The sequence below is a fragment of the Canis aureus genome, chromosome 27 (assembly GCF_053574225.1).
Source record: "Canis aureus isolate CA01 chromosome 27, VMU_Caureus_v.1.0, whole genome shotgun sequence".
Taxonomy (NCBI): Eukaryota; Metazoa; Chordata; class Mammalia; order Carnivora; family Canidae; genus Canis; species Canis aureus.
The window spans coordinates 21,921,957-21,949,591 of NC_135637.1; the positions used below are offsets into that span (position 1 = coordinate 21,921,957).

Genomic DNA, 27,635 nt, shown 5'->3' on the forward strand with positions numbered 1-27,635 from the left:
CTCTGTGTTGGAGTTTCGCCCTCAGATTGCCCGAATCATTTTGCTGGGAATGTATGTTCCCTACCCCGCGGGCAGCTCTTCCCCGATGACTGAGGGGTGAGGACAGGCTCAACTCTAAGTCAGCACCTGCGCACGCGGAAACGGAATAGATCCAAAAACCATTATGCGGATTAAACCAAACACATCTGCAGGCTGGATCTTGCCAGAAGCTGCTGGTTTACGACCTCCAATTATAATGGTACTGATGGTGAGGATAGCAACTGTTAGCACAGGACTTTGTGTGTGAGGGACTGTTCTAAGTGCTTTATGTGTATCAACTCATTGAATCCTCAAGACCACCCTCCAAGGCTAACATTAGCCTCCTTACTTTGCTGATGGGGGCACTGAGGCACAGGGAGGTGAATTACTTGCCTCAAGTCTCGAAGCTAGTGAGTGTGGAGTCAAAATCCACATCCTGGTAGTCTGGCTCCAGAGCCTACACTCTGACGCCTCTCCTACACTGTACTTATTCTATATATGGGATGGCCCTATTTTTGTTTAAACACATGCACACATTCTGGCTGGAGATACCCCAATATGTTGACTGCTTATTTTATCTTTGGGTGATCTTTAAAAAAAAAATCTGCCTTGAAACTTTTTTTTTTTTTTTTTGTACACTGAATATATATGTATGTATAAATTGTGTAACAATAAAATAGGAATGATCAAAGAAAGCCACTGTATCAGGACCCGGGACAGAAAACCAGCCTTGTTGTAGGGCAGGCATCTTCAAGGGAACCTGGTCTTGGGTTGGGTTTCTGGGAAGACGACCTTCTGAGAGAAGGGCTTCTATGTCCCAGGGGAGACGAATAAGGGGACAGGAGAGGCAGGACAGGGAAAGGGAGGGAGCCAAACAGGTATGATTTTGGCAAAGTCCTGTGGTGGGTGTCCTCAGCTTGATCCCATGGGAGTGCCCTGGGGGTACCCTGGGGAGTGAGTGACACCCCAGAATTAGCCCATGCCTGGGGAGGGAGTGGGGATTTTTGGCCCCAGGCACCTGATGGTCCTCGGGTAAGGGCTGCCTGGGAGAAAAGCTCAGGTGCTTCTGACCTTCTGCAAGTGTCAGCAGAGAGCCCCCAGCAGCCAGTGGCCGTGCTCCAAGAAGGGTCTCAGGGACTGGCTGGTGGAGGTGAGTGCACCCAGAGGGTGGGCCAGATGGTGGCACACACAGGAAAGGAGCAGAAGGGATCTGAGTGGATTTGGGCTGAGCACCAATATTGTCCAGGGCAGACGAGATGCTGGGCTGTATCGGAAAGAGTGATTGACTTGGTGTTCTTCTCTCACTGTTGACACTGGGCAAGTCCTTCAGCTTCTCTGACTACCAGTCTTCTCATCTGAAAAATGGAGGCAATCATTTGCTCCCTCCACGCCCCCCCAACTGCCCTAGGGCTTTGTAAATAGAATACCGCACCTTTGGAGATTTATTTATGTTGTATTTTTGTTCTGTGTTTTAAATGGGATGGGATTGTGTATTGTATTAGCTGGGCTGCCATAACAAAGTACCAGAGACTGACTGGCTTAAACCACAGAAATGTATTTGTCACTGTTCCAGAGTCTGGAAGTCCAAGATCAAGGGGTCAACAGGGTTGGTTTCTGGTGAGGCCTCTCTCCTTGGTTTGCAGATAGCTCTTTCCTCTCTTTGCTTGTGTGTATGTTGAGGGTGGGGTGGAGAGGGAGAGAAAGAGGGAAGGAGAGAGAGAGGAGGAAATGAAGAGGGGGGAGGTATATGGAGGGGGAAGGGGAGGAATATCAAGAGATCTCTTCCTCTTAGAAGGACACCAGCCCTATAGGATCAGGGCCCCCACCTTATAACCTAATTTAACCTTAATTACTTCCTTAAAAGCCTCATTTCCCAATGCAGTCATTTTGGGGGCTAAGGCTTCAATATAGGAGTTTACTGGGCAGCAGTGGGTGGGTCCTTCAGTCCATAGAGTGTGTAGAATGCTTGCATGGTGTGTGTAAATGTTCATTTCTTTCCCCTTCCTTCCCCCTTCTCCCCGTCCTTCCTTCTAACCAGTGCTGCATTCCAGGTAGTGTTCTGGGCTGGGGAACAGAGTGGTAAACAAGACACAGTTCTGCCTTCATTCCTCTAAAATCATCTGACCTCTCACCAATGTGAAGCAAAATCAATAAGCTCAAGTTTGAACCCAAGATCCTTAGAACACAGAGTTTGAAATGAGAGCCGGCACGCCCAGGCCTAACAATCGGGTGTGCTTCGCGGCTATTTGGGGGGAGGGGGGGTGTCCCAGAATATATTTATAATTTTAAAAAATAGTAGTTAAATTTGAAAATATGATTTTGCTTACAAATGCCTATTTCCAGCTTCTCTTGAAATAATTAGATAAGCTGGCAGCCCTCGGTTGGCATTCTTATGAGGCTTTTATTGGCTTCAGCCACATACTTGCCACCCTTGGGGAAGCAGGTGGGGTGGTTTCCAGTCACTCTGGTCCCTGCCTGGTCTGGCTCAGTAATTATCCTGCCTGTCCCTGTAGTTATTAACATTTTCAACAGCTGGTTTAAATAAATATGACTAATTGAAGAGCCTGGCTTTGGGGCCTTATATTTCCCATATGGAGAATGGGGACAGTAGAAGCTCGTCTTCTATTCTCTCTTCCATGGGCTCAAGATCACAGAATGTGGGGTGTGGTTTGGGGCGAGCATTGCTAGGAATTGGGTATCATTATTGTGGTGGGCTGGTGGCTCTGATTGTCCCAGTTAGCGTCCTCCCTGTATCCAGGCCATGTGTCTAACTCCTAGTTTCCTCCTGTTCTGCCTCTGGGCTTGACCATGTGACTTTGTTTGGCCAGGGAGATACTAACAACAGAACATAAGCAGAGGCGGAGAAAAGTGCTTGCATATCTCCACTGGCTCTCCTGGACTCCTGCAAGCACCTAGAGAATGGGCCTGAGCTGGCCAGAAAACACGTCCAGCCCAGAGCATGAAACATGAAAGATACACACACGTGAGGCACGCGTGGGAGAGAACCCACTTGTCCCAACTGAGGCCATCAGCCAACGCCTGCCAACCGCCAGACAAGTGGGTGAGCTTGGCCGAGGCTGGAAGAACGGCCACCCAATCTGCACACTCACTAGCAGTCATAAAACTAGTAGTTGTTTTAAGCCATCGAGTTTTAAGGTAGTTTGTTACGTGGCATTATTGTCACAGTAAATAACTGATACCTTTATGTTTCATATAGACTCTGGTCCTCCTTCCCTCCTAAACCCCCTCCCTCCTTTTAAAATTTGAATTTATTGAGCATTTGCTCTGTGCCAGGGTATACTGGTGACCAAAGCTAGATATGTTCTTGTCCTTGGGATGTTTATAATCCAGCTCCTATTTCTGTCACCTGCCTTGCAAGGCTGAACCTCAATACGGAGGTGACTTATTTCATGGTTAGGGCAGCACATGCCCCTCTAGGCTGATCTGGGATGGGTTTCTTCCCCACCCAACACTTTGGTACGACTTCTATCGTTCCCATTTTAATTGTTCTCTTGGTCACTGCAAAGATCAGCTCTTTCCAGTCATGGAGATCCTTTCAACATGATGTGTACAGCTGGGAGGTTCTTAAATAATTTATATAAAGAGCGAGCAAATCCTTGTATGTTTTTATAAGGTAGGGAGAGTTTTATGTTCTGTAAAGTTTGATGTATTGTGATAAATTATGCTCTGGTCTGAAGTCTATGCAGAAAAGCACGGCATTTCTCTGAGTTCTGGGAAATATACTGTAAATAAAGTTGTGGTTTATTTCTTGGCTGGGCATTTTCTCTAATAATGTAAAGAGATGTCAACACCCATTTCTTAAGGGCAAAATATGAGATTCTCTCTTCTCACTACAGAGAAAGAGTGACTAGAGTTTGCTGTGTTCTTTAGACTCTTAAAGGAAGGAGGACTTGATCTAGAGCATGTGTCCTGCTCCGATCGCCGTCCTCATGCTCCCAGCTGGTCTGTGTCAGTTCCGGCAAATTAGGGAAGTCAGCACCATCTGACCTTGGGCTCTACCTGCTTCTTCCCCTCGGGTGTCATTCCCAAAGATGTGTCTGCTCTGCCTCCAGATCTTCCTGTGAAAATGGAAGTGGAAGGCCGGTCATTGTCCTGTTCCTAACCTCAGTTTTCCTCATCTAGTAGGATTATCAGTAGTAACCCACTGATAATCCACAACCTCCCTAGCTGTATCACTCCAGCAATCAGCCTAGTGGAATTCCTTCCCCGGATAAATGCATCCTGGAGACAGAAGACAAGGAGGGAATGGATCCCTAATGGATGGCAATGTGACAGGGAGTAGGAAGTCATTTTGATCTGGTGATATGATTGATTTGGTCATTTGTGTTTGGGAGATGTTGTGTTGTGCTCCTCAAGGGATGTTACGTGGCTGGACGCCTTTGTTGCCTACTTGTAAAGGGAGAAACTCTGAACCGGATGTGAGTCCTGCTTGGATCCCTGAATTGTGTGGCTTTGGGAAAGTCAAGTCCGCTCTCTTGGCCTCCGTTTCTTCCTCTGTACAGTGAAGTGACTCTAACAGCTCTGACATTCTGAAATTTATTGATGCCAATAACACCCTTGCCAACATGCCTGAGTGTGAGAGGGAGTTTTCTTCCAATTCCCTGCTTTCATCTTGGGGATAGAATCCAGAGTGTCTGAATCAGTATTCTTTTGATTGAATGCCTTAGAAACACAGTTTACATTGGCTGAAGCAAGGTAATAGGCTGACTCAACAGACTGAAAAATCCAGAACTCTGGCTTCAGGCTTGACTGGATCCAGGTGTCCTTCAGAAGGCCTTTGCAGATAGTTATGTGCTGTAGGATGCTGTTGGTCAGGAAGGTCTTCCTCAAACCCAACCTCCCTCCTTCCTGCTGCTATGTGCATGCCATCCTTCCCACCATCACCACTGGTGGTGTGTGAGGGGGCCAGGGGTCCTGACTCGAATTCAGTTCCTGGGGCTATTATGACCTGCGTGACCCAAAAAATTTCCTTTCTGGGCTTTTTCTCTTCCATTAAACAGAGATAGCAATTCTTGCTTTGCTCTTCTCATAGACCCAATGTGAGGATCAAGTTAGATCAAGGACATACATGGCTGTGTGATGAAAAGCCAAAGCCTTCTATAAATCCATGGCCATGTTCCTTTACCCGGTAATGTGTGTGAAGTCGCCTCTGAGAGTTTTCTTTCTCTTTTCTTCTCTGCACTGGACTCATCAGCAAACTGACTGGGTGACTGTCATTGTTATTGATATGGCCTAAAAGAGCACAGGCCATTAAGAAGAGCTTTGCCGAACATTAATTACAATGCCCACATCACATCTAGTGCCGGCTGAATGTGGCTTCTTCCTGGGTCCAGGGACCATTTCTGGGAAGCAGAAGCCACATGGTGTTTTATCAAACATTTATGGCTTTTGGTTTAGGGGGGGTGAGTTTACAAGGCTGAGCAGTGGGAAATTAAATTTCTTGCATTTTGACTCAGTCCCTAATCATGCCACCAGCCAGGGGATTTATGAGGCTGTAAAGGCTTAAGTACATTGTAGCCTGGAGCCCTTGCTTATGGCTTCTGGCCTATGTCCTTGACAAGAAGCATCCTCCAGGAACTTGGGGCTCAACAGTCTGTTTGTTCAACACACACACACACACACACACACACACACACACACACACACACACCAGGCACCCACTGTCCGTCAGGTGCTGGGATCTGCCTTCCTGTTGCCTGCAGCTTCCTAAAACTATAGGCATTGCTAAATGATTGAACAATTACAGAATTTCCAACTATGGTTAGGTGCGTGAGAGGAGGTTTAAGAAGATGTGAGGAGGGATCCCTGGGTGGCGCAACGGTTTAGCGCCTGCCTTTGGCCCAGGGCGCGATCCTGGAGACCCGGGATCGAATCCCATGTCGGGCTCCCTGCATGGAGCCTGCTTCTCCCTCTGCCTATGTCTCTGCCTCTCTCTCTCTCTGTGTGACTATCATAAATAAATAAAAATAAAAATAAAAAAAGAAGATGTGAGGAGGTCAAGTGGGTTGAATGGTAGTCTCCAAAAAGATATGTCTGTGTCCTAACCTCTGGAACCTGGGAACATGACCTTATTTGGAAATAAAGGGTCTTTGCAGATGTAATTAAATGATGGATCTCGAGATAAGATTATCCTGGATTATCCAGCTGAGCCCCAAATCAATGACAAGTGTCCTTATAAGAGAGAAGAGGAGAAGGCCATGTGAGACAGTTGGAGTCACCAGCAGCTGGAAGACTCAAGGAAGGGTTCTTTCTTAGAACATCCAGAGGGATCAGGTTTCTACTGACACCTTAATTTGAGACTTCTGACTTTTAGAACTGTGAGAAAGTGAATTTATGTTATTTGAAGCAGCCAAATTTGTGGAAGTTTGATACAGCAGCCCCAGGAAATGAGTACAGGTGTAATAACAAATTTTGACCTCATCTGGGAACTCACAAGGATCTGTGAGGAAGTGACATTTGAGCTGGCAAATGTAGTAGGATAAGTAGCAGTTAACGCTGGCCAAAGGGGCTGGGCTGGAGGTGAGGGTGGGGACAGGGAGGAGAGGAGTGTTTCATGAAGAAACAGTATTTGCAGAGGCCCTGAGGTGGGAGGAACTGACCTTGCTCCATCCACAGCCGCTTTCAATGTTTTGGGAGCATCAAGCTCTATCCTACCTCAGGACCTTTGTTTCCTTAGTCTGAGATGACCCTTCCTCCAGCTATTCCACATGCCTGGCTCCTTCTCATCTTCCAAGTCTCAGCTAAAATGAGAGTTTTGGCACAGCTTTTTATTACCACCCTAACTAAATATATTCCCTCTCTCATTATCCCTTCACCCATTTGTTCTCTTCATAACATTGAAAATGACAGTAGCCAAGACTGAGCCCTCAGTATTATCCTAGGTACTGGGCCAACTGCTTTACATATCTTATTTAATCCTCACAACAATCCCACAGAATGTATGCTATATTCTTGTTGTTTTTAAATCCCATCTTACAGATGGGAAAACTGAGGCATAGAGAGGTTAGGTCACATGGTAGCAAGGGATGGAGCTGGGATTTAAACCCAAGCAGTTTGGCACATGTTCAGCAAATACTTGGTGGCTGTCTCCTGCCTTCTAGACCTTGCTAGAGCTTTGAGCCCTCCCAGGAGCACTATATCCCAACAGCCCACAGTGCTGGGTCCTGGGCCCCTAGGAGGAAAACATTAGTCCTTGATTCTAATTCTTGCCTGACCCAGAGTCTTCAAGGGAAGGGTACCTGAGAGCCCCTCTCAGCCTCTGTCCACTCCTTCCCTGCAGGTGGAGGGAAGGGGACCCCAATGCAATGTTGCTGAGATGCACAGGGGTCACTGCTACCTGAGAAACCTCCTCCTACCACACTAGGTGGGCCTAGGTTCTGAGGGGCTGCAGGATTGGATCCTAGAGCCAATGCCTACTGCTCCATTTCCTGGGAGCTGAGGCCAGTTTGAACAGTCAGACCAAAGGCCCCTGTCCTCCAGGAATCCAAGGTGTGCCTCCACAGGTGTCTAGAAGCACTAGTTAGCAATACCCACAACAGTGCATGAGCAATCGCCCTGAAGCACAGTGGTTTACCACGTTACAGCTCATCTGTGTTCAGTTGGAGCTGGGCTTGGCTGGGCTGGGCTCCAGGCTGCAGAGTAGGCTTAGGACTCCTCCATGCCTTTGCCTTCGGCCTCTTGGGACTGGGGGGCTATCCAGGGCATTATCTTCTGGGGCCACTGTCTGGAACACAAGATGCCAGCCGACTGCAGAAGGATATTTAGGACTTTGCACTTGCTATGTCCAATAGCACACTATTGGTGCAAGTCCACATCACATGACCGATCTCAGTGGAGCAGACACACTGCCTCCAGTGGGAGACACGTGGCAGAGGGTGTGGATGCAGGAGCAGGTGGAGGGTGGGCGCCCATCTGCAATCCCCCTCTGGTGCTCTCTGTTGACAGTTGGGGGCTCTTAGACTGGGACTTTCTCAGCCAATCCTGCTTCTGGATGGGGGCTTGGAGGAGGCTGGGAGAGTATTTAGGGGAAAGGTGCCAGAGCTTCATTCTGTCCCTTGCTTGTAGCTCTGTAGTCATGACTGGCTGCTCTGTGAGTGATAATATCCAGCGTTAAAGCAGAGGATGGTGTAGTTCACAAGGGGGTGAAATTGTTAGTAGTATGGAACTGATGGAGAGGCAGGAAAAGGAGATCACCTTAACCATTCTGGTCCTTTCCTTTTTATTATTATTTTTTTATTTAAAGGAGTATGCTTTGGATTTATTTATAAAGAAAATCCTCTGATATTATTGCAGGGGAAGGAACATGTTCACCAGAGCATATAGATCTCAACATACTAATCACCATCAACTGCAGTCAAAGAGCTGGTGTGACTTAAAAAATATCTATCTATCATCTTTTTTACTGAGCTATAATCCACCTCATAAAATTCACCCTTTTTAAGGTATAAAATTCAGTGGATTTAGTATACTGACTAGGTTGTACAACCATAGCCACTATTTAATTCCAGAACGTGTCAACCAGCCCAAACAGAAGCCCACTTCCCATTAGTGACACCACCCCACTCGCACACCGGGCCATTCCCCCAGCCCCTGGAAACCACTAATCTGTTTTTTTTTGTTTTTTTTTTTTGTCTTACAGACTTGCCTGTTCTTGGCAGCTCGTATGTAAGATATTGTACACTATGTGGCCTTTCGTATCTGGCTTTTTTCAGTCAGCAGTGTTTCTGAGGTCCAGTCACCTTGTAACATGGGCAGTGCCTGATTTCCTCTCCATTGTCTCCATTTCTGGGGTGATTGTCTGCAAGGCTGTCTCCTGGTCTGCGACATCTCTTCCTGCCAGCCACGCTTGGTTTGTAATTCCCATTCCCTAGATACGGGGGAGGTAGGAGAAGCCCACTTATTCACTCACGCATTGACTTGCTGGTAATTGCGTCCCTATTGTTGTGCCAGGCGGCTGTCCTAGGTCCCTGAGGCATGGCAAGGAACAAGGCAGGCAAAGCCCCTGCCCTTAAGGAGGTGAGGACCAAGTGGAGGAGAAGAGGGCAGCAGTGCGCAAAGTGATGGAGAGGAGGATGGATGTTTTGAAAGCAGAGCAGCTTATGGGATGGAGTCTGGAAAATTCACAAGGGCAGAGAGCTCAGCCTGGCTGGAGTGGGGTGGCAAAGGTATGGGGGGGTGAGCATCAGTGCTAATGACTTATTCATTATCTCTTGGGGTCCCTTGAAAAGTTTTTACCTGGGCAGGGGCAGGGCCTAATTTGCACTTAAAAGTTCCTTCAAAGGGTGCTCTGAGGACTGAACCAGTGGGAGAGGGAGCGCAGGGAATGGTACTGAACTATGCGTCCTACCCCTGCTGGATTCAGCAAAACATATGAAGAAATCAGGGCAGTTTCCAGCTTATGGTCTAGGTGGGGAGATGAGAGTTACCCAGAGTTTACAGTTGAGGCCTAAACAGCATGCAGATTCTGAGGGTGCCAAGATCGTCATCGGCCAAGGAAGCCCAATCAAGGAGGGCTTCCCAGCAGAGGCCCTGAACGAAGGCCCGTGGTCAGCTTGTAGAGACATGGGGAAGAGGCACATCAGGAGCCAAAGCAACCCCAAAATGTCAAAACTCTCATAATGTCGAGCACCTGCTATATGCAAGGGATTTTGCTTTCTGCCCTGCAATCCTCAAGCCGCCTTATTAGTATCCCCATTTTATAGAGAGGGAGACTGAGGCTCACCACACACAGATGTAAATTGGCAGAACTAGGATTACTGCCCACACGAGTCACCCTCGCCCCCTGGCTTCCCCCCCCCGCCCTCCTCTTCCCTCACCAGAGAGGATCTCAGGAGTTCCAGGCTCCAGCTTTGGCTCAGGGTGCTTTAAAAAAAAAAAAAAATAGAGCCCTCTCTTTAATCTGTTTCTTCCTGGTCAGGAAAATTGCCCAAGATGGGGTTAAAGAGGCCCTGGCCAGGCCAGGAAGATTCCTCCTCCCTGTTTATCAGATGATTCTGCTACCGGTGTGAAATCTTCATGTCAACAATAACAAAGATCAGGGTGGCCTATCCATAAACACCGCCTTTCCATAATCCTAACAACTCTAAAGTATCAATCAGGGCTTGGGACTCCCTGTTTTGCCATTCTTGGCGTGCATGCCCCAGGGAAGAAGGAGTAGACCGTGTGCTAAATCCGGGAGGGAATGTCCCTGTGTATGTTTCTTCCTGACATAAAACTGTTTAAATGCAATTGACGGAAGTGGTGATTTGTCCCCTTAGAGATCTTGCAGCCTCCTGACTTCTGGCACAGCCTGGCCTAAGAGCAGATGAGGCCAAAGGGGAGGACATGACAGCAGGTGGCCGTGTGTAGGGAGCCTGGGGAGCAAGAGGTGGCTGTTGCACTGCCAGGAGCAACCATCGGTGTTTGTCGTGGGGGTGGCATCCTGCAGGTGGGGACTTGGAGCCGATGTCCTAGCCGAACGCAATGTGAGCAACAAGGGAACTCTGATTGTTCCAAGTAACTAACTTTCAGGGATTGATTGTCACTGCCTCATGACTGGGCCTGTCCTGGCCACCAGTAGGTACTCTGTCTGGGTGCGGTGAGAGAGGGAGTTGTCGGGGGCAGAAGGTGATTTCAGTCCTCCAGGTGAGAGGGGCTGCTGCTGGCTGGGCTGGAGTTCTGCTGCGCACATGGGGAGAAAGGGAGGGAAACCCTGACATGCAGGGTGCCAGAGACCAGGGCTAGAGAATGAAGGGAGGAGAGAAAGCATCACTTCTGCTGCACTTGTTGGAAGAGCTTTCAGACCACCAGCGTTCCTCCCACCATCTCCTATTAGAGAATAACTGCTCTGGAGAAATGGGTCTCTGTTTCCACTCCTCCTAAAGGCAACAGAAAGTTCACTCCAGAGAAGTGAGGGCCCCAGGCCTGCCTGTCCCACGGCAGAGGTGAATCTGTCCCGTGGTGGAGATGAGGTCTGTCCCACGGCAGAGGCAAGGTCTGTCCCACAGTGGAGGTGAGGTCTGTCCCACGGTGGAGGCAAGGTCTGTCCCATGGTGGAGGTGAGTCTGTCCCACGGTGGAGGTGAGGTCTGTCCCACGGTGGAGGTGAGGTCTGTCCCACGGTGGAGGTGAGGTCTGTCTGTGGTGGAGATGAGTCTGTCCCATGGTGGAGATGAGGTCTGTCCCACAGCGGAGGCGAGGTCTGTCCCACGGGGGAGGTGAGTCTGTCCCACGGCGGAGGTGAGGTCTGTCCCACGGTGGAGGTGAGGTCTGTCTGTGATGGAGATGAGTCTGTCCCATGGTGAGATGAGGTCTGTCCCACGGCGGAGGCAAGGTCTGTACCATGGCGGAGGTGAGTCTGTCCCACGGCAGAGGTGAGGTCTTTTGGCAACATTGTCAGCAAGCGGCTGTGGCAGGTGCTGGTCCTCTGACCTCCTGGCGGGTGGTAGAGGAATTGTCTTTGGCTTGATTATATCACCTGGCTGCCCCCAAAGAGGTGAGAAAATAGACCTAAATCCCTCTGGCTTTCTGCCTCACGCTCCCCTGTCCCTTGCCTAAGTCACAGCTCAATCAGAAGATGGCTTTTTAGCACAGCTGCTGCGAAAATGGGCTAGCAGGGGAAAATCTTATTAGAAGGGGAATTGTGTCAGGAGGCAAGAGAGCGAGAGATGCAATTTAGCACGATTTGGTCTCATGAAAATTCGTGTGCATCTCTGTAAAGGAACAGCACTGTTTAGACAGGACAAAGGAGAGAGAAACCCCGCAGGTGATCCTGGGGACCCAAGGAGAGGCGTCACGTAGCTTTGGATGTGTGGTTTGCTGCTCCCACTGCTGCCTTTCTCCGGGGAGCTTGGAAGCTGGGTGCTGGTGCCCATTCCAGCGGGATGTGCCCTAGCGTTTGTCCCAGCATGTAGAGCTGCTCCATCCAGTATGGAAGCTACTAGCCATGTGTGGCTGTTTGCATTCATATTAATTAAAATGAAGTAAAATGAAAACTTGAGTCCCTCAGTTGCATTCATCAGGTTTTAAGTACTCAGTAGCCACATGCAACTAGTGGCTACCAGATTGGACAGTACAGATAAAGAACACTCCTCATATGGGGGAAAATTCTGTTGGCCATTACTGGTGCCCCCTGCCAGGAAGACCTAAAACAGAAGATGTTCAAAGAACAAAAAGGCGGGGGACCTTCACTAGCTCTAACTTAAGGAGCCTGTACACCTCTCAGTTCCGTCTCCCACTGAGTCGTAGAACTGGGGTTAGAACCCAGCTCTCATTTAATTTCAGAGCAAGCGCCCCCGTCTTTAACCTCTATATAGCACAGACTGCCCCAGGTTGCTATGAAGTGGCTCATTTTGCTAAATTCTCCCCAAGCTAGGGAGCTGTAGTATTTATTCACTAACTCTGACAACTCATCAACTGAGGGATGCTCTCCCCAGGGGCGTAGGTGGCATTGATTCCAGACACTGCTGACCTGCCCTGGGCAGCCAGAGAAAGCCCAAGGCAAGGAGCTGGACCTGGCACGGCAGTTGGAAGTTGGGTTAGGGTGCCAGACGCGGTAAGCGTGCAAGAATATGGGAGGGCACCCAGAGCGCTAGAGAATGAGGTCAGACATATCTTGGTGGGGGGCCAGGGAACATGGGCTCTGACACTTCCTAGCTCTCTGGCCCCTACATTTTCTCTTTTTGCCCCATCTAATCTCTCTCCACAATCAGGGAGTTCCTTTAAGATATGAATCAGATCCTGTCACTCCCCTGCATAAATCATGTCCATGATTTCCCATTGATTTAGAATCTGATCCAAATTCTGTAAGGGCGCTCATGATCTGGCTCATCATCTTTTGCTCCCCAATGTTATCTTTCTTCACACCTCTTCTCGGTACTTTCACGGCCCTTGTCACCCCCTGGAACTGTTTCCTTGTTTCCTTTCCCAGTTATTGCCAACAGCCCTCCTAGACTGGAGGCTTCACAAAGGTAGGGCAGGCTTATTTGATTCCTCACTATATGTACCAGTGCCTGGCACACCCAGAGACTCCATGAATACTTGTAGAATGAAAGAAGTAAGAGTCTTGTGCTTGATGCTTAGCCTCTGTGACCTTCCGTTTCTTCACCTGTAAAATGGGAAGGAACCCAGAAATAACTTGTAAGATTATTTGTAAGGTAGAAACAGAGAGATGAAAAGTGCACAGCAATGCTAGGCACTCCAATTGGGAGTTATGATTATTACAGAAAAGCTGTAAGTTCAATACAAGTAACTTTTTCCCCCAGAGCCATTTGAAAGAAAGCTGCCAACCTGATAACCCATCACCCCTGAATATAGTAGAATTTATTTCCCTAATACAAGAAGCTTCCCAGATAATCACAATAAAACTATTAGGATCAGGATGTTAACCCTGATACCTTACTAACCTCTAATCCTCAGACCATGTTTCAGTTTTGCTGTTTGTCTCGATAATGTCTTTTGTTGTAGAAGGGTCCAGTTTGGGATTGTCCATTGCCTGTAGGTGTCCCATCTCTTGAGTCTCCTTCAGTCTGGAGCATTCTTCATTCTTAAATCTTTTGAAGGGCACAGGTCCATTATTTAGTAGACTGTCCCTCAGTTTGGCTTTGTCTGATATTCCTTAAGATTAGCTTCAGGTCATGGGGCACCTGGCTGGCTTGGTCCATTAAGCATCCATCCGGCTCTTGGTTTCTGCTCAGATCATGATCTCATGGGTCATGAGTTTGAGCTTTGCCTTGGGGTCCAGGCTCAGCAGGGAGTTGGCTTAAGATCCTTTCCTTTTGGGCCCCCTCACCCCTGCCCCTCCCCCTCTGCCCCGTGACCTCTCTCTCAAATAAATAAATGAATCTTAAAAAAAAATAGGTTATCTTCGGGTTGTGCATCTTTGGCAGGAACAGCGCAGGAGCGATGCTGTGTCCTCATTGAATCCTGCCAGGTGGCATGTAAGTTCTATTTTTTCTGTTACTGATGTGTTGCTCACTTTGGTCATGTGACCAAGGTGGTTTCTGCCGAGGTTCTTTGCTGTGAAGTTACTCTTTTCCTCTATCTTAGAATTTTTGTGGGGAAGTTTTTTGAAACTGTGTACATACTGTCACCAAATACTTCATGCATTCATTCATTCATTCATTTATATCAGTAAGAACTCATTCTTTGCTATTTTACTTAGTGGATTTAATACATTACTATCATCATTTGTTTTAGAGCTTCAACTGCCTCATTTTTGGCCAGTGAGAATCTGTTCAAGCTGCCTTCTGTGTCACTTGGTATGGCCTCCATTTTACTCTGGGTTCTGCTTTGCTTTTTGGCACCGCAAGGTGTTCTAGGCTCACCCTGTATTTTCTCTGAGCCAGCCCTGGAATCAACAATTTCTCAGGGGGGCCCTGGTTCAATTTAGTGGAGAATATTTAGAAGTAAAGATTTTGGTGTTGGTGTGTGTATTGCTGTTGGGGCATCACAGTTCCAAGGGCCTCTCCATGGACAAAGCTAGGGGATGTTTATGTGTGTACACATACATGTTTACATCTATATTTGTTTCTAGATTTTTTTCTATATATTGAAAACCATCAAGTCACATTGATCCTTCTTATTCTAATCTGTCACCTTAGAGTTCATTCTGATTTTTTTCTCCCTTCTATAACTCTCTTCTGATGTAATTCTGGTGATTAGAAACTGGCTGCCATTATCCTCAATATATTTAATTGTCTGACCGATGAAACAGTTGTCCTGTTAAGGTTGCCACCTCTGCCTTTCGTAGACTTCCTTTCACCCTGCCTGTTCTCACCCCACAGGCAGATGCTCTCTTCATCCCACTTGGGCTTTGATGATGATCATTACTGTTACTGTTGTAATTGTTGCTGTTGTTACTAACCATGGCAGGTTAGTGGGACTGAGGAATAGATAGGATTCTCATTTAGATAGTCTGCTTTCATTTAGCCAAAGAAGCCACTTCTGGAGGCTTGTGGATATGTGTATTTTTTATATTCATAAGATGCTTCTTCCTAGCCCCCTCAAAGAGGTCAAAGCAATTAAAAATCCTTAATAATTACCCAACATTCAGAAATTGATGGCTGATTTCAAGTGCCGTGCCTTTTATTCTTTCACCTCCCCCACAGAAATCTAAGGGAAGAAAAGTAAGTAGCAGCTGAAATGATCCCCCACTCACTTTTCTATAAAGAGGAAAATTAGCTGCTCTAATAATCATGAATATTAATGTATAGCCAATTGCACTCAATTAAAATGATGATCTATAATTTTGCCTCAGAGCTTTATGGAGGCCATTTCAATGACTACTGAGTGGAATTGGGTGCTTTTCAGAGTTTGTGGGTTTGGCTTAACTCTCTCATCCCCATCACTGACTTCCATGTGGGATGGACCCCAGGTTCTTCCCTGGTCGTATTGCTCAGTCCTTGGAGTGCACATTGTCTCTGTTTTTAGGGTCCAGGATGTGTCATTGTCATGGCAAGTTTATGAGATTCTGCACAGCTCACACTGATTCCCTTATTCCTGAAAATGATTCCTCCATTGCTCCTCTGATACTTGAGTTTCTCATAATTGGTCAGTGGAGTTCCCCTCTCAGGTGCCTTGGTGGCTCAGTTGGGTAATCATCTGCCTTCTGCTCAGGTCATGATCCCAGGGTCCTGTGATCGAGCCCCACATGGGGCTCCCTGCTCAGCCAGGAGTCTACTTCTCCCTCTCCCTCTCCCTCTGCCCTTCCCCCTACTCATGCTTTCTCTTTGTCTCTCTCTCAAATAAATAAAATAAACCTTTAAAAAGAATAGAATTCCATGCTCCCTGTCCAGAGCTGACTGGCCAAAAGTAGAAAACCCTAGCCCCAAATAGGCCAAGTGGAACCTCTTCCCTGGGAACTTGAGATTTGGACTAAGAAGATTTAGTGTCAAAAGGATGCTTTTGAGCTAAAGTATAAAACTTGGGAGCTGTAGGCAGCTACCTTATCTCTTGTCACCTAAATTGGACAACCCATGTTTGGGGAGAGACACAGGCTGAAGGGCAGAGGTAGAGAGGAGACGGGCATCCTGAGTGCCTTCTCCTGCTCATTCAGGTCTCTCCTGAGCCCTGACAGGTCTCCACCCTGGGTTCTTTGTAATACTCCATACCTTTACATGTCCCCTTTTATTACTAATGTTAGATTTAGAAAGCTTCTGATACCTGTCTCCAGAGAGTCCCAGCTGACAGTTGTCCATGGACAGGCCTCTGTTCTTTCTGAGCCCTGAGCGGGCATTCCTGCCAGTCCTCACTGTTCACAGCAGTGCTGTCTTAAACAGAAGAAAGGCCCAGGCTAACCCAGGGAATGGAGCATTGGTCATAGCTTCCAGCTCTCAGGTTCTATTTCTATCTATGCATCAACAATTCTGTTAAAAGAGAGAAAAATAAGACAACATAAGATCGGTTCAGTGGAAAAAAAATCCCTGAGAAGGTTTGGTGGTTCTGATCTAAACAGTGGGTTGCCTAACATGTTATTTTTTAGCTAATTGTTTGGGGTTCTTGCAGACTCAGCTGCCGTGTGCCAGTGGCTCTCTTATGCTGTTTCCCTACATGCCCTGGCACTCTCCATCCCCTTTGCCCTGCTGTATTTCTTCTTAGCACTCATCATTGCCTGATATCACAGTGCCTATGCTAGCTTTTTGTGTGTCGTCTCTCTCAACTAAACAGAGACCTTGTCTGTATTGTTCACTACTGTGCACCAGTACCTAGAACAGGGCCTGGCATGTATTAGGTGGCCAATGAACATTTGCAGAATGAAGAAATGAATGGGTGGATGCATGGATAAATTTAACCTCTCTTTAGTAGGCCCCAATCAGAGGCTCTAGCTAATGACCAAACACATCACAGGGGCTTGGATGGCCTTTTGCTTAACCTTCTTCCCAGTATGCAGAGGCTATTCATAAGGACAAGTGGCTTTTCCTGGTGTGTCCAGAAAATGTGGCTCAGCCTTTGGACTCAGTATACCTGGGTTTGAATCCCAGCTCTGCCACACCTGTGTGTCCCTTGGGTAAATTACTAAACTTCTCCAAGCTGTATTTCTTCATCTTTGGATTGAGGATGGTAATAGTTCCTATCTCATCGAGTTGTTGTGCAAACTCAATGGGCCTTTGAATGTTGATTTCTTAGCCTTGTAGCTAGCCATATAATGCTTGCTCAATAAGTGTGCATTTTTATTATAGCTGCACTAAAGAGACATCCCACCCCATTGTTGAGCAGTTCATTCATCCGTTAGTACACAAATCGATTAGTTAGCTCAGCCAATATGTACTGAGCATCTGTGTGTGCATTAGGTTCCAGGTATATGAATATGGTGGTAAGACAATTCACATTTCCCAGGGAGAATTTGTATCATAGAAGAGAACTGTCAGAGAGATTACCTAAGGCATTATTATCTCATGTGCTTGCTGGAGCCATCAGCATAGGTACTTAGGGTAGGGTTTTGAGATAGGACCCAGGATGGTTTAGAGAAATATTGGTAATTACGACACATGGATTCTGGTTTCAACTTGCTCTTTGAACTGGGGAAATGTACTTCACTTTGACTATACCATTTTCCCACCTGAAATAAATGAGTGTGGCACCAGATCACTTAGCCTCAAGCCTTGATGTACATCAGAGTTATTTGAGGCAATGTGTTAAAATGCACAATCCAGGGCTCTACCCTGCAGAGAATGATTCAGATGTCAGAAGGAGCAGTGTTCTAGGCTATTCTGGTGCCTGGGCCCTCGGAACACACTTTGAGGAACTGTGAACTGAATGATACTTCACACTTCCCCTCTGTGGTTCTGGCACTCTTAAACACAGCACAGTCTCCAGCTTTAATACTCAGCCTTCTGTAGAAGTCAGAATATGGTGTAGCCTCCTCATTCAACCTTTAGGTCTTAGGGAGCTTTCCATGGTTCTGAAGTCAGTTCCTGGGCTCTGTGGGTGAGCAGCTCTGGGTGGCACCTTCTGGGTGGCTGTTCCTTCACAAAGGGAGATCAAATCAACTGTAAGGTCTCTGCCTCCTGTGCTGAAGTTGTCTCAGCCTTCCCTCTGCTTGGTGAAAGAAGAAAGCTGCGTTCTTGTTTCCGTGCCAAGTTGCCAGTGCCCTGGTTTCCATGACAGCAGAGAGGAATGGAAGCCAGGCTCTCACCTCAAAGGAATTAAAGCCCACCCTCTTGGAGAACAAACAATGATTCCAAGAGAGTTCTGGAAATTGGAGAGTATTTGTTTTGATTCATCCAGCTGCACAGTATGGGGCTCTAGGAAGGAGAAGGTATGAGGAGCACTGAAGGGAGGGGTGGTTTTATAAGAGCATTTGTGGGTAGGGTAATCATAATGGTTATGGCAATAGCAGTGAAAACAAGTCCACCACACTTTAAAATTTGTGGCAGCCACTTTAGGCTCTCAAAGCATCCTATGGCTTTTACGCAGGAAGAAATGGAGACCTCAAGTGGAGATGTGATTCATACACTACTTTCATGCTGTCTCTTTAGTGCTTGGGGCTTCTTATCACTTGACCAGGACTTCCCCAGCAATGCCCAAGCATGGGCTCTCCTCATCATCAAAATCCACTAGTCCCTTGTCTCATTGTCTCTCATTTGCAGTAGCAATGACACACCTGAGAAGCCAGTCTTAGCTAGAGAGCAATAATGAGTCAAAGGGCTATCTTCTCAGGTCAAGTTTATTTCTAGAGGCAATATCTTAATTCCAATTTATGACTCTAATGGCAAAAGTACTGACACTTTGCCAGAGTAGGGAGGAAAAGGATTTTTGAATACAATGTATTTCCCTATTCTGCTTATGTGAAGGGCTATTCTGATTCACTTAAGCTTAGAGAACTAGTTTCGTGTTCATGTTTCCTCAGGACAACCCTATGGTAGGTACTGTTATGGTCCACATTTGACAGATGAGGAACATGAGGCCTGGAGATGCTAAGTAACTTGTCAAAGTTCAACACTGCTAGGACATTACCAGATTAGAGATTGAACCTAGGTCACTGGTACTTCAGTTAGATATGAGTGACCAATTCACCTAGATAAAGAGCCAGGATAAACCCTTAAGGCACCCAGCTTGCTTGAAGCCAAAGAGCACTTCACAGGAGTCTTCTGTGGTTAATTTCAAAGTGATTTCCTTAATTGGGAAGGTCTTGATCACAGAAAGGCATCTGGAGAGAAGGGGTTTGGATTGGGTTGGGAACAGCTGCCCCTCACAGGGTGACAATGCAGTTGGCTGAATTCTGAGGTGGGTAGTAAATACAAAAGGCTTGTGGTCATAGCAACAAAACAAAACAAAGCAAAACAAACCCCTGAGTTTCATGCTTTACCATTCTGGGACAGCCTGACAGTATCTTTAGACTTATCCCCTAACACTCTTGAGGGTTGGGTGGCAATATCAGGAGAAGATTTCATCTATGTAGAAATTCCAGTGGTATGACTGGGGAAAGAATTAGGGCCATGCAATCATAAGAATTTAGGATCTTCATGTCTTGAAGGTGAATAGGACTTTGGAAATAGCCAGGTCCAGTACATCAAAACGTATTTTTTTATTTCTTACCAGTTCTATATAAGATGACTTATGTGTTGTATTAGTCAGGATAGGCCCACTAATGCTGCAGTAACAAGCAAACCCAGAAATCTCTGTGGCTTCACACAACAAAGCTTTATTTCTCCTGTGTGAATTCTGGTGACGGTCAGTCGACTCTCTAGGTGGTGGTCCTTCATGCAATGACTTAAGGACTCAGGCTGCTTTGATATTTTCTGATGCTACCATCTCGTTATGTAGCATCCAGGTCATGAGGCAGAGGAGGAGAGAATTGAAGGGCTGCACATGTTGAAAGAAAAAGAAAAAACTACAGACCCACGATTTTACAATCTTTGTCCTAAATCAGAACTGACTCACAGGAGGGAACGAAGAGGGTATTCACCAACTAGGGGCTTGAGACCAGCCATCTCATTTTCTTGACATATCACAATCACAGATTTCCATTTTTCCCTGAATATAATCCAAGACCACCTCCAAGGTGTGCTCTGTGGTCAGCATGGGAGAAGGTGCCTCAACATTCAGGAAGGGAAGCTGAGGCTTCATGATTTGCAGTAGAGGAGGGGAACATAGACCTTGTAGCAAATCCCCAAAAGGGCATTTGAAAGGGATACTGATAGCATGTATTCGAAAGGTGTAGCCAAAGAGAAACACAAATGCATACGTGCACACAATACACAAATGCACCGAGGCTATTACAAAAAGACACACAATTCACACACATATCTGAGCAAACACTGGCACACTCACAGCCACAGCGATACACTGACACTCGCCTCTTCTCTGTGATTAATCTCCCCAAGGCTAGGAGGAGAGGCCAAGAGGTCCCTGAGGTCCCGTGGGGACAGTGAACTAGGCCTGGAGTGTATAAATCTGGAGTTGGCAGAAGAATGGACTCAACCACCCACATTTCTCTCCTGCTGGTGCCCCATAAATCTCTCCTGGCCCCTAACTACTCCCCCCTGCAGCAATCCTGGCTGCCACCTCTCCCCGGTTTACTAGATTTAGGTGCTGGAGTGGTTTGTTTTCTCCCCACTCTGGCAGAGCTTGCCTGACAGGGGCAAATTTACCATCCCCAGAGCCTACAGAATCAATATTGCTTTCTTCTTGCCGGAGAGAGAAATTGGGACTTGGGGGGAATCATCCATGGTTGGTTTGACATGGGCTTCTGGTCCTTGCAGAGCAAAGGGAAGGGATTTCCAAGACAGGGAGGGATGGATCCTCTCCCCAGCTCAGTGTGGACCCCTTCTCCCCTGTACCAAGCTTGTGATATGGGCACGGGTGTACCCCAGGACCTCAGGTCAGGGCTGGATGCTGGAAGGTGGAACTCTACAGGTGTTGGCTATTTTTCACAGACCTATTAGAGCATCCTATAATGTTAATAATAAAGACAAGAGCCATAAACCTGACTCAGAGAGAAGCGTTCTCAGTGATGTTGCAAGCTTTGGCTGCTGAGTCTCTGCTCACTTCATTAGTAGAGGTCCCAGCTTTTCTGAACAGCCGTGACTGGACTCATGGGGGCTCATGCCAAGTGACAAACAATCCTGGATGTGGTGGTGTTGATGGAGGGTAGGGATGGCTCTGGGCCTGCTGCCCTGCTTAGCTGACTCTTACTTGAGTGTTTGGAGCTGCAGCATGCATGTGGGCGTGGGGAGCCCAGACAGGTCTCCCGTTCTCTCTGTCCCTCCCTCCTGCCCTCCCCCACCCTCCCTTTCTTCTCAGGTATTTACTGAGCACCTATTGTGTATTGGATGCTTGAGCAAAATAGGCCTGGGCCCTGCCCTGGTAGCATTTGTGTGGTGGTCTGGGAAGACAGACAATCAACAAATAGACAGGTGAACAAGGTGGTTGCAGATGGTGAGAAATTCTTTGAAGGCATGACGCAGCTGATGAGATGGGAATGACTCCAGGGGGGTCGGGGATTTTACAGGGACTCAGGGAGGGCCTCTAGGAGGAGGTGACATCTGAGTTGCCACCTGAAGGGGGAGAAAGAACTAGCTGTGCAGACACCTAGCAGCTGAGAGTTCCAGAGATAGGGACCAGCAAGGGCAAAGGCCAGGGGATGGGGTGGAGGGAGAGCTGGGGGGCTTTCCAGGAACAGAGAGGACAGGGTCCGTGGGGACAATGCTGTAGCAGACGAGGTCACAGGAGCAGACAGACCGTGCTCTGCCTCCTAGACCAGGGTGAGAAATGGATGTTTTATTTTTTTATTTTTATTTTTTTTTATTGGTGTTCAATTTACTAACATACAGAATAATACCCAGTGCCCGTCACCCATTCACTCCCACCCCCCGCCCTCCTCCCCTTCTACCACCCCTAGTTCGTTTCCCAGAGTTAGCAGTCTTTACGTTCTGTCTCCCTTTCTGATATTTCCCACACATTTCTTCTCCCTTCCCTTATTTTCCCTTTCACTATTATTTATATTCCCCAAATGAATGAGAACATATAATGTTTGTCCTTCTCCGACTGACTTACTTCACTCAGCATAATACCCTCCAGTTCCATCCACGTTGAAGCAAATGGTGGGTATTTGTCATTTCTAATAGCTGAGTAATATTCCATTGTATACATAAACCACATCTTCTTTATCCATTCATCTGCACCCCGATGTTTCTAGCAGCAATGGCCACTATAGCCAAACTGTGGAAGGAGCCTCGGTGTCCAACGAAAGATGAATGGATAAAGAAGATGTGGTTTATGGATGTTTTATTTTAAGTGCCACCAGAGACACATGATCCAATCGGTATTTTCAAGAGAGGACTCTGGCTGCTACGTGTGTGACCAGCCTGCGGGGGAGCAAGTGTGCAAGCGGGGAGCTCGCCGAGGCTGAGGCAGCAGAAATCCTGGTGCCTTGGCCTCACGTGGCCTCAGTTAAAAGGAGGAACTGGATCCCCACTATATTTTGAAGGAAGAGCCAACAAAACTTGCTGACAGGTTGATAGGACTGGGGGTAAAGGTGAAAGATTTGAACTTGTCTGTCTTAATTTGGGTGCGATGCTATTGTAATATTAACCTTCCCTTGATGATTATGGTTCCTGCACCTCAGATTTCCGGGAGGGCAGGAGGGATGGGCTGTAGTGGAGGCTGAGTGAAGTGATGTCAGAGATCACAGAGATGGACTCATTCGGGGATGTTGGCTAAATCACGCCCCCACGCCCCATCCTCCGCCTCAGGTGTGGGTGATCACAGTGTCTTAGCAGAAGGAGGCTTTGAGGGTCACTTGGATGCAGGCACCGGGAACATGCAGAGTGCAGGAAGCACAGAGCAGAGGTGTGCCTGGTAGGATTACATCAGGAAGGATCCACCTCTTTGCTGGCGGGCCCTTCCTCCCCTCTGCTCTCCTGCTGGGGTGCTGAGGACCCCCTTCTCTGTCAGATGGTACCAAACAGGACAATGGATGAAAACATACAGTGAGAGAGAGAGAGAGAGAGAGAGATGGGTGAGTGAGTCGTTTGGGTGCTGTGGTGACATTCAGCTCTGGCAGCTGTGACAGAGGACAGTGATGTCACTCCAGACGTTGCTTCTGAAAACTGGGGCCCAGCCATTCACGACTGAGAAAACCTCCCACAAATAGGTGTCCTTTTCCTCGGAGCAAACAGGTTGTTCATTAGTCTGCTAATTAGCACTGACCTCGCTTCCAGAATAACCCTCAGGACAGGAGTCCTCCCTCCTCCCCCCAGCCTCCCAGCAAGGCTAGCCACGTCATTCCCACTCGGCCACGCTGGTGTCCACTCCTCCGGCCGTTCCCTCTCTGTCCTTGGCTTGCTGAGCCAGGGAGGACCTCTCTGCTCTCCAGAGCAACAGTTTGTTTCTCGATCCCCTCGTTCACATTCCCACCTCACCGCGTGAACCCTCACAGAGGCCAGTGTGCTATTCCTCTTCCGTATTTTAACAGGAGCCTCCATGAACACAGTGTTTAATCATATGAGTGACTCTAATGGAGAACATTCTGGCAATCTGATAGACTGATGGATAGAATACCTTAGGGCTAGGCAGCCATTCCGGGTGTTCGATAACATTTCCCCTGTATTCATAAAAGCTGTGTGTGCTCAGTGTGTGACTCTTGGAAAACACAGAAGGGCACAAAGAAAATGAAATAACAGAATCCTTTATAATTCCTCCAGTCACAAATTACCACCAGCAACACACACACACACACACACACACACAATATATATATAACCAAAAATAGCACATTGCATATCCTTCTGTAGTCAGTGGTTTTCACGTGGCACTATATTGTGAGCACACACTCACAATGATACTCTTCTAAACCATGATTTTTTTTTTCCCCACACAGGAAAGTTTCAAATAATGCAAAACATAAAAGGAAAACAAAAAGGTCTGCTGTCTTCACAAACCTCAGAATAACCATTATTACTTAAAAATATTTTGTAGGCTCCAACCCCCCACCATGTGTATGTCCCCTGGAATGTAATCCCTGCAAAGTCTTGGCTTGTTTTTCCCACTTCTGTGTCCTCAGCACCCAGACTGATGTTTGACATGTAGAAGTGCTCAGTAGATATGGTTGAAGGAATGAAAAATATAAATGTATATTTAATAGGATTCTTGGAGTAGAATCAACTTGCACATTTTGGGGAAATGCTTGGGAAAACCCTAATTTATTTATTTTTTAAAAAAGATTTTATTTATTTGAGAGAGAGAATGAGAAAAGAGCATGAGATGGGTGAAGGACAGAGGAAGAAGCAGACTTCCCTCTAAGCAGGGAGCCCGACGCAGGGCTCAATCTTGGGACTGCAGGATCATGACCTGAGCCGAAGGCAGATGCTTAACCAGCTGAGCCACCCGGGCACCCCAGAAAACTCATATTTAAAACATTACATGCATTTCCTACTTTCTGGGAGGGAGACTGGAATTTCTGTTTGAGAAGGAATATCCCTTGATTCTGTGTGTGAGCACTCAGTGAGCAGAAAAGAAAAATATCTATCTACAGTTCTTGAGGGAGACCCTGAAAACCCAAATGCTGAAACCAGAGACAGGGCTGTTAAGTGTTCTCAGAAGAATGTAATGCAAACCGTGTGTGTGCGTGTGTGTGCACGTGTGTGTGCTAGCAGATGTGCCCCTGCAGTGTTGGAGAAAAATCTGTTTCTGAACTTGGAAGTGGGCTGCTTCAGGCCTGAATGTGCCTGTTTGCTTGTGGGAAATGGGGTGTATATTCTCCCCTAAGCATTTGCTCACTGATGGTGGGGATGAGAGCCAGATGGTGGCAGGAGGGATGTGCACATTTGATCTGGCGAGGAGGACTCAGGCCTCCAGCATTGGTCTCCTTTCCGGTGGTGATGTATAAGACCCAACAGACAGACTTGGAACTATCCTACAGGCAATGTGGTTGTCTTCTTTGGGCCACGAGATTCACTGCATGTGACACTAGGACTTCTCCATGGGGGAGCAGTTCCCCTGGTTCATGAGGAGGTATTGTTGGTCTATTGGCAAGAAGTCTTCTTCCTCATTTTTCTTGGCCCAGAAGGAGCTGGGTGGGAACTTGGAGGAGTGGATACCACCCCCCACTCCCCCCAAAAAAACATCATAAGTGCTAAGTGAGCAAGCTCCTTGCCATGGAGCTTGGATGTGGTGTCCGCTCTTCAGGATTGAAAGAGAGGAAACTTTCTTAACAATGGTTCAAAAGTAATCTTCATGTTACTATGTCTCTTCTCTTATCTTGCCAACTGTAGTAATTTCAAAGTCTGAGGACCTGTCAATATTTGGAATGCAAATATCCTTTGGTCCACAAATGCCACCTCTAGGAATCTCATCTAAATACTAGTGTGATGGACATGTATTGGCATTCTTTGCAGCATCAAACCAAAAGGGTTGTTTGCAATAGCATAAAACAGAATAAACTAGGTGTCCATCTCATGGGGATTATTAGACAAACCATGGTGTGTCCCCACTAAAGTGAGGCAGATCCATACTTGTGGATGTGGATGTTTCTCTGATACACAATGCTAAGGAGCAATTCATAGAGAGTGATCCCATTCATTCAAAAAGCAAAAAGCCAGTGCAGAACTATGTTTCTCTGTGTATGTAAGTGCATACAGAGAGAACACTCTGCAAAGGTGCCTGCTTACACAATAAGGGGGGGGGGTGACTTCTAAGGAGGGCAGTGGGATTCTGTGTAGGGTCTATATAGACACTAATGATGGCAATTAAAATATCAGGCAACATGGCTGAGTGCTTGTTCTGGGCCACACATTGTTGAGGGGCTTTATTTGAATGAGTTAACCTGTCCAATCCTAATAATGACCCTATGGATTAAGATTAGGATCCTTATTATGATGCAGAAACAAAGGCACACCTCCAGGGGGCGCTATATACATAGAAAACAATAGGAACTGTGGCCTTGAATTTGTGATGGGCAGGGGCACATCAAGAAAGGAGTCAACAGTGCCCACTTAAGAGGTGGAGTCAGGATTTGAACCACTATGCGCTGCTGCCTCTACTACCTACCCCATCCCCCACTTAAAACTAATTTTTAGAATGGGATTTTCGTGTATTATACATGTGTAAAAACAAGCCAACCCTACAGCCTGGTTTCACTTGGATATTTTCGAGGTCTGTGTGGGGAATTTGGATGGCGGAACAGCATCTTGCCTCCTGGGCCAGAGGTGGGAGTCATACCTGCAGAACACAGAGATGGGGTGGCAGGAGGCCAAAGTCAAAAGGACATGTGGACTCATTCCTGAACTCAGTAGGTTCTTGAGGAACCCTTAGAAAAAGAAAGGACTGGGCAGCCCGGGTGGCTCAGTGGTTTAATGTCTCCTTCGGCCCAGGGCGTGATCCTGGAGACCCGGGATCGAGTGCCATGTTGGGCTCCCTGCATGGAGCCTGTTTCTCCCTCTGCCTGTGTCTCTGCCTCTCTCTCTCTCTCTTTCTCTCTCTCTCTCTCTCTCGTATCTCATGAATAAATAAATAAAATCTTAAAAAAAAAAGGAAAAAGAAAGGACTAATTCTAAGCAATTAGGCTGCTGTGGGCTTGTGCCTTGATAATTTAGGAGTAAAGGGAACTCTCTTTAAGGAATAGAAGACTTTATTTTATATTTACAGGTTGGTGACTCCTGGGGCATGAGGGATTACATAATAATACCACCTATAAAACAAAAATGGGATGGCATAGTACATGCTAACTGCTTTTTCATTCAATGTGTCATGAAATGATACTGGGCCTCCTTTGAAAAAAGATAAGGTAGCTGTGTACTCTGTATTACTGTCTATAATTTGGGGGTGGACTATAATTTGCTTCCTAATTCCCTGGAGAGTACTGATGTCACTGTCTATACAGTGCTGCAGGAACATCCTGGGGCTGCAGTGACTTTGACAAATGTATATCTAACTTACTCAGGAAGCTTATAAAAAATGCAGATTTCTGGGCTCACTCTGTAGAATAACTATCTACTGCTATGTAACAAATTACCATGAAACATAACAGCTTAAAACAACAGTGAATTTGTGCCTCACATAGCTTTTGAGGGTCAGGAATCAGATAGCATCTTAGCTGGTTGGTTTTGGCAGGTGGTCTCATGAGGTTGCCGTCAGATTGTGAACTGGAGCTGGGCTGCGGCTGGGGCTCTCTCACATGGCTGTCAGCAGAACTCAGGTCCTCAGCGTATGGAAGCCTCCGTAAGGCTGATTGAGCATCTTCATGACATGGCGGCTGACTTCCCCAGAACAAGTGATTCAAGAGAGAACAAGGTAGACAATGTGATGTTGTTTATGACCTGGCTGCAGAAGTCAGCTCCCACAATATCCTACTGGTTACTGAGTGTTTGTCCATGTGTTAAAAACCTAATCCCCAATGGGATGGTTTAAGAAGTGGGGCCTTTGGGAGGTAATTAGGTCATGAAGGTCTTCATGAATGGGATATTTATAAAAGGGACCACAGAGATTTCCCTTGCCCCTTTCTCCCAGGTGAGGACATAGCAAAAAGATGGTGATCTTTGAACCAGGAAGTGAGCTCTGGCACTTTGATCTTTAACTTTACAAGTCTAGAACTTGTAAAATAGTTTATTGTTTACATCAACCCCATCATTTGGCATTTTTGTTATAGCAGCTGGAGCTAAGACAATAGGGCAGGCCTAG

The 27,635-nt window shown here is 46.9% G+C and overlaps 2 long non-coding RNA genes across 5 annotated transcripts in view; one reads left to right on the forward strand and one right to left on the reverse strand.

The window, feature by feature from the left end:
- Positions 1–10,785: 10,785 nt before the first annotated feature.
- Positions 10,786–18,122, reverse strand: LOC144300043 (uncharacterized). 2 transcript variants are annotated; one of them, XR_013366683.1, is made up of 3 exons: positions 17,888–18,122; positions 16,179–16,381; positions 10,786–13,122 (listed from the first exon to the last, which is right to left on the reverse strand). It is a non-coding gene; the product is annotated as an uncharacterized LOC144300043 (long non-coding RNA). The 2 variants fall into 2 exon arrangements; XR_013366682.1 differs by having other exon boundaries at positions 17,575–18,119.
- LOC144300044 (uncharacterized) overlaps positions 17,450–27,635 on the forward strand; it is a 65,192-nt gene continuing 55,006 nt past the window's right edge. For all 3 annotated transcript variants that reach the window (XR_013366686.1, XR_013366685.1, XR_013366684.1), the window contains exons 1-2: positions 17,450–18,273; positions 27,069–27,248. This is a non-coding gene — a long non-coding RNA (uncharacterized LOC144300044). The remainder of the gene's footprint in view (positions 18,274–27,068; positions 27,249–27,635) is intronic.